We start from the raw sequence: 7,282 nt of genomic DNA, 5'->3' as shown, positions 1-7,282 counted from the left end.
GCTCTTTATTAGGCCTCCCCACATCCGGTAGCACATCATAATCGGTCGTAAGCCTTGACTCCATGTATTCCGCTTGCATCCCGAAAGTTTCGATAGTCGATGAAAATCCTTGTCACATTTATCGGCTAGTGCGAAGCTTCCTTTGACTCGTGATTGGTCCCTTAGGTCCAGGTAACCTCCACAACAAGTATGTATAATGTGGTACTGCCATAAACCTGGCATATGCTGGCCGTCCCAACAAGGCGTGATACTGTGACGGGAAATCCACGACTTCGAACTCCAGCTTCTCTATCCTGTAATTTTCTCGGGTTCCAAACTGAACGTCGAGATTGATCTTCCCCAACGGATAACTTGGCTTTTCTGGCGTAATTCCATGAAAACGCGTATCAGTTGACTTCAAATTTGCTAGGGAGATGTTCATCTTCCTTAGCGTATCTGCGTACATAAGGTTTAGGCTGCTGCCACCGTCTATGAATATTCGCGATACGTCGAATCCCGCGATTACTGCTGGTAAGATAAGTGCTGACTACCCTGGTCGAGGAACTTGCTGCGGATGGTCCGCTATCGTGAAGCCAATATCCTGCCCTGACCAATTGAGGTACTCAACCGTTGGTGGAGGCTTCTTCTCTGCCATAAACACCTGTCGCGAGATTACTTTCTGAGCTCTATTAGATGGCCTGCCTTTTTGAATCATCGAGACCGCTCCATGAGAGTTGGGATCAACGTAAGGTGGTGGTGCTGGTGCTGCCGCTATTCTGAGCTGATGTCGATTTTCGTCCGTAATTGCGGGAGGAGGTGGCAAGTGAATCTCAGTCCTGGGCCCTTGCGGATTTCTATTTGTCGCCTGGGCATTAGCGTGCCCTGCCCACCTTAGCATTGCCTAAAAATTTCGGCAATCCTTTTGCAGGTGTCCTGACTGTATTTTTCCATTGTTGTCGACATAGAAGTGCATTTGGCATGGCCCGTTCATCATCTCCTCAGGGGACACAAAAGGTCTCTGAAACCTAGGTCCATTATTTGGCCTGTTATTTCGGGAGTCATCTCTATTGTTGCCTCGTTGCTCGTTGCTCCTTTGATAATCATCTCTACTGTTTCCTCCAACGCTTGCTCGAAATCCAGCCGAGATTTGGCCAGGTGCATCATAACTCGCAAATTGTCGAGAAAATCGTCGTCTATTTTGAAAATTTCGAGTGCGGTCCTCCTCTGGTGACCTATGTCGTTTATTATGCACAACATCCTCGCCATCTGCCCATCTGTTTGCTATTTCCATTAATGCTGATACTGTCCTTGGGTTGGTTCTTCCCAAGTCCTCCACAAAATCGCCTCGTCGAACTCCTGCTACGAATGCATCTATCGCTCTTTCGTCGGATATATTCTCTCGCCGAGTTTTTAATGATGTTCCACCTTTGAATGTACTTCCTCATTGATTCATCATGCTTTTGTCGACATGATCTCAATTCCTCTAGTGTCGCTGGCTTTTTGCAGGTTGATCGGAAGTTCTTGACAAACACCTCCTCAAAGCTATCCCAGCTGTCGATAGAACCTGGAGGAAGCTTTTTTATCAAAGATCTTGCGGCTCCACTCAGGTGTATCTGAATGCTCTGCATGGCTGTTGCTCTAGTCCCACCTATCAGCTTTACCGTCTCGAGGTAATCGACTAGCCAATCCTCGGGATCTTGTAGGCCATCAAATTTCTTGAAACTATCAGGTAACTTGAATCCTGAGGGGACTCGAGTTTTCCGGACCCGTCACGTAAAACACGGGAGTCCACACATATCTTCTTCAGCGAGTTCTGGTGACTGCCGATGTTCTCTTCTGCCTTGTCGCGCTCTATCTACCCTGGCCTAAGCCACCGTATCTCTGACTCCACTTGTTGTCGGTGGATTTTGCACTGCTGCAGTAGGTCTCGGGCTATTTTGTCTTGCGGCTCCTTCGGGAGGTGTGGCTGCAAATGCTTCTCCCATGGCCCCACATCCTGCCATGGCCATGTTATACAACGCTTCTCTCGGGTCCCCGTGAGGTGGCCCGGATGCTAAGATGAAAGCTTGCGTTGCCATGTATCCTCGCTTCGGTGTTTTCGGGATGATATTCCCCCTCGTGTCGATTGACATAAAAGACATATCGAGGTTTTGAATTAAAGTCTCTCTTTCGGCCTCGGGTATATTTTGCAGCCGAGATCTTGCCCTCCTTCGAGCTTCTCTCGTGGCTATCTCCCGAAGTTCCCGGTTGTCGACTTAACTCCGCTCTTCGCCCGCTTGATGCCGAGGCTGCCTCTTTTCTTCCGTTCGCATCAGTCCGTCTGTTTTTCTAATTCCCTTCCAGCTCGAGCGAGCCTATATTGGTAGGCCTGTAATTCTTCGACCGTAGCGGTTGTCTCCATTGGTTCAGAACCATCCATAGCTCTTGCTGCTCTATCCCAGGCTTCTTGTGGAAGTTGGATTCTAACACGTGGTGTAGGCCCGACATATTTAGTGCCCAAACCTCGCCTTAGGTCAGAAGGATCGACATATGGATTTCCCAAGTGGTCGAAAGCCTCTGATGTTTCCTCCTGATCGCGACTTGCTTCTCCGATGGCGCAGATCTGATGATATTTTGAGTGCTGAACTTTGCTTGGTTTGGTGACACCATCATAAAGATTGGTGAAGACCTTTCCGATAGAGATGGACTTGTCGATGAAGCCGAAGCTATCGGTGTCGCTTGAGTCATCGCTTATATAGGAGTCCGTGGATGACTCAAAGGATATGTCGCTGAAGATCTTGGCGAGTTTCTCGCTTGCCTTGGTGCTGATGAAGCGTGGCGATGAAGTCTCCTCGTCGCCTGACTCGATGGATGATGATGAGCTTGAAAAATTGGGATCGACCGCCGATAATCCCGACGAGATCGGAACTTCGAGACGATACGTTCCTTCTTTCTCGACGCGGAAGTGGAACTTTCCGAACGTCATCTCCATGGGCTCCTCCAAATACGCATATGCATCCAAACGGGAGGGCGGGTGAGGAACAAAATCAACAAGACCAGTTTCGATCTGTTTACCTCTGTCCATGATGTTGCTTGCTATCGACGAAGTCGACGATCTTGAACGTGCCATCGAGATCAGCTCCTTGTCGCCTCTAGATCCCACAGACGGCGCCAATTGACAAGGGATTAACTTGTCAATGCCTACAAGTAGTAGACTAGGGTTTCGTTAGATGTAGAGGGCAAGTAGATCTCGAAGGTTTCAGCCGAAAAGTACTCGACAATGTAAGAACTAGGGTTTGTGAAAACAATGATTCGATCCTTTCTTTGTCCCTCGACTCCCCCTTATATAGGAGGTGGAGCCGAGGGATTCGTGATTCACAAGTTTACAGAGTCCGGGAGGGTTTCTAACCCATCCCGCAAGATTACAAACGATCACTCCTATTACAACTCTAGCTTTCCTTAATAGTACCTTGGGCTTCCGAATCTTCTTATTCTTCGGGTCATGGGCCTTCAGTAAACCCCGGGTACCATCCATGGCAGGCCCATTGGGTATTCCTATGTCAGCTAGTGTCAGCACCAATTCTGTGTTTACCGGATCTGGAGAAGAAGTTCCAAGTGTACTGTGACGCTTCTCGTCAAGGACTTGGAAGCGTGTTGATGCAGGAAGGCAAGGTAGCAGCTTATGCTTCTAGGCAACTCAAGAAACATGAAATCAATTACCCCACACATGATATAGAGTTAGCTTCAGTAGTTCATGCACTGAAGACCTGGAGACACTATTTGATGGGGAAACAATGTGAGGTATTTGATACGTCCCAAACGTATCTATAATTTCTTATGTTACATGCTACTTTTATGATGATACTCACATGTTTTATACACATTATATGTCACATTTATGCATTTTCCGGCACTAACCTATTGACGAGATGCCGAAGAGCCAGTTGCTGTTTTCTGCTGTTTTTGGTTTCAGAAATCCTAGTAAGGAAATATTCTCGGAATTGGACGAAATCAACGCCCAGGGGCCTATTTTTCCACGAAGCTTCCAGAAGACCGGAGGGGAGACGAAGTGGGGCCACGGGGCACCGCCACACTAGGGCGGCGCGGCCTAGAGGGGGCCCGCGCGGCCCTAGCGTGTGGGGCCCCCGTGACTCTCCCGACTCCGCCCTTAAGCCTACTTAAAGCCTCCGTCGCGAAACCCCCAGTACCGAGAGCCACGATACGGAAAACCTTCCAGAGACGCCGCCGCCGCCAATCCCATCTCGGGGGATTCAGGAGATCGCCTCCGGCACCCTGCCGGAGAGGGGATTCATCTCCCGGAGGTCTCTTCATCGCCATGATCGCCTCCGGATCGATGTGTGAGTACTGAGTAGTTCACCCCTGGACTATGGGTCCATAGCAGTAGCTAGATGGTTGTCTTCTCCTCATTGTGCTATCATGTTAGATCTTGTGAGCTGCCTATCATGATCAAGATCATCTATTTGTAATCCTACATGTTGTGTTTGTTGGGATCCGATGAATATTGAATACTATGTCAAGTTGATTATCAATCTATCATATATGTTATTTATGTTCTTGCATGCTCTCCGTTGCTAGTAGAGGCTCTGGCCAAGTTGATACTTGTGACTCCAAGAGGGAGTATTTATGCTCGATAGTGGGTTCATGCCTCCATTAAATCTGGTACAGTGACAGAAAGTTCTAAGGTTGTGGATGTGCTGTTGCCACTAGGGATAAAACATCGATGCTTTGTCTAAGGATATTTGTGTTGATTACATTACGCATCATACTTAATGCAATTGTCTGTTGTTTACAACTTAATACTGGAGGGGGTTCGGATGATAACCTCGAAGGTGGACTTTTTAGGCATAGATGCATGCTCGGATAGCGGTCTATGTACTTTGTCGTAATGCCCTGATTAAATCTCATAGTACTCATCATGATATATGTATGTGCATTGTTATGCCTTCTTTATTTGTCAATTGCCCAACTGTAATTTGTTCACCCAACATCTGCTATCTTATGGGAGAGACACCGCTAGTGAACTGTGGACCCCGGTCCTATTCTTTACATCTAAAATACAAACTGCTGCAATTGTTCTTTACTGTTCTTCGCAAACAACCATCATCATCCACACTATACATCTAATCCTTTGTTTACAGCAAGCCGGTGAGATTGACAACCTCGTTGTTACGTTGGGGCAAAGTTCTGTGATTGTGTTGTGCAGGTTCCACGTTGGCGCCGGAATCCCTGGTGTTGCGCCGCACTACACTCCTCCGCCATCAACCTTCAACGTGCTTCTTGGCTCCTCCTGGTTCGATAAACCTTGGTTTCTTTCTGAGGGAAAACTTGCTACTGTGCGCATCACACCTTCCTCTTGGGATTCCCAACGGACGTGTCAACTACACGCATCAAGCATTTTTTTCTGGCGCCGTTGCCGGGGAGATCAAGACACTCTGCAAGGGGAGTCTCCACTTCCAATCTCTTTACTTTGTTTTTGTCTTGCTTTGTTTTACTTTATTTACTACTTTGTTTGCTGCACTTAAACAAAACACAAAAAAATTAGTTGCTAGTTTTACTTTATTTACTGTCTTGTTCTCCATATTAAAAACACAAAAAAATTAGTTACTTGCATTTACTTTATTTAGTTTGCTTTATTTACTACTACTAAAATGGGTACTATTGAGAATACTAAGTTGTGTGACTTCACTAGCACAAATAATAATGATTTCCTATGCACACCTATTGCTCCACCTGCTACTACAGCAGAATTCTTTGAAATTAAACCTCGCTTTACTGAATCTTGTTATGAGAGAGCAATTTTCTGGTGTTAGTTCTGATGATGCTGCTGCCCATCTTAATAATTTTGTTGAACTATGCGAAATGCAAAAGTATAAGGATGTAGATGGTGACATTATAAAATTAAAATTGTTTCCTTTCTCCTTAAGAGGAAGAGCTAAAGATTGGTTGCTATCTCTGCCTAGAAATAGTATTGATTCATGGACTAAATGTAAGGATGCTTTTATTGGTAGATATTATCCTCCCGCTAAAATTATATCTTTGAGAAGTAGCATAATGAATTTTAAGCAATTAGAGAATGAACATGTTGCTCAAGCATGGGAGAGAATGAAATCTTTGGTAAAGAATTGCCCAACCCATGGACTGACTACTTGGATAATCATCCAAACCTTTTATGTAGGATTGAATTTTTCTTCGCGAAACCTATTGGATTCAGCTGCTGGAGGTACCTTTATGTCCATCACTTTGGGGGCGGCAACAAAGCTTCTTGATGATATGATGACAAATTACTCTGAATGGCACACGGAAAGAGCTCCACAAGGTAAGAAGGTAAATTCTGTTGAAGAAACCTCCTCCTTGAGTGATAAGATTGATGCTATTATGTCTATGCTTGTGAATGGTAGATCTAATGTTGATCCTAATAATGTTCCTTTAGCTTCATTGGTTGCCCAAGAAGAACATGTTGATGTGAACTTCATTAAAAATAATAATTTCAACAACAATGCTTATAGGAATAACTTGGGTAACAACTATAGGACATATCCTGCTAGTGGTAATGATCATTCTTACGGTAGATATGAGGAAAAGATGCTAGAAATTGAAAGATCCACTAAGAACTTTATGCAATCACAATATGAGCAAAATCAATTGTTTACTAAAACTATGAATGAACAATCTACCTTGTTGAAAAATATAGGAAATCAACTTGAAAATTTAAATATGGGGATTTCGGGTTTGCAAACTAAGATTTCAAATGCTGAAAACCGAATCTCATACCTGTCTGCGTCACAATCCTCTTTAATTAATAAAATGGCTGCTAAACCTGAGGATATTGATAATAAGATTGTTACTACAGCAAATGCCATCCAAGTTCGAATTAATGAGAATATTAGATTGATGGCTGAATTGCATGCTAGGTGGGAAAGAGAAGAAAATGAAAAACTAGCTAAAGAGAATAATGTAGCTAAAGTTTGGACAATTACCACCACTAGTAATGTTAATGATTCACATGTTGCTACACCTCCTACTATCAATGGTAAAATAATTGGTGTTGGCAATGTTACTACTCCTAGTGCAAAGCGTGCAAAATTGCCTGAAACTGCTAAAACTGCTGAAATTGATAAAACTGCTGAAATTTTTCAAAATATTGGGGACAATGCTCCCATTGCTGTAGATCATAATGGATTAGATTTTGATGATTGTCACATCTCTGAAGTTATAAAGTTCTTACAAAATCTTGCTAAAAGTCCCAACGCTAGTGCTATAAATTTGGCCTTTACAAAACATATTACAAATGCTCTCATAAAAG

This window comes from Lolium rigidum, chromosome 6, assembly GCF_022539505.1.
Source record: "Lolium rigidum isolate FL_2022 chromosome 6, APGP_CSIRO_Lrig_0.1, whole genome shotgun sequence".
In the NCBI taxonomy this organism is placed as follows: domain Eukaryota; kingdom Viridiplantae; phylum Streptophyta; class Magnoliopsida; order Poales; family Poaceae; genus Lolium; species Lolium rigidum.
This window is presented reverse-complemented; position numbering follows the sequence as displayed.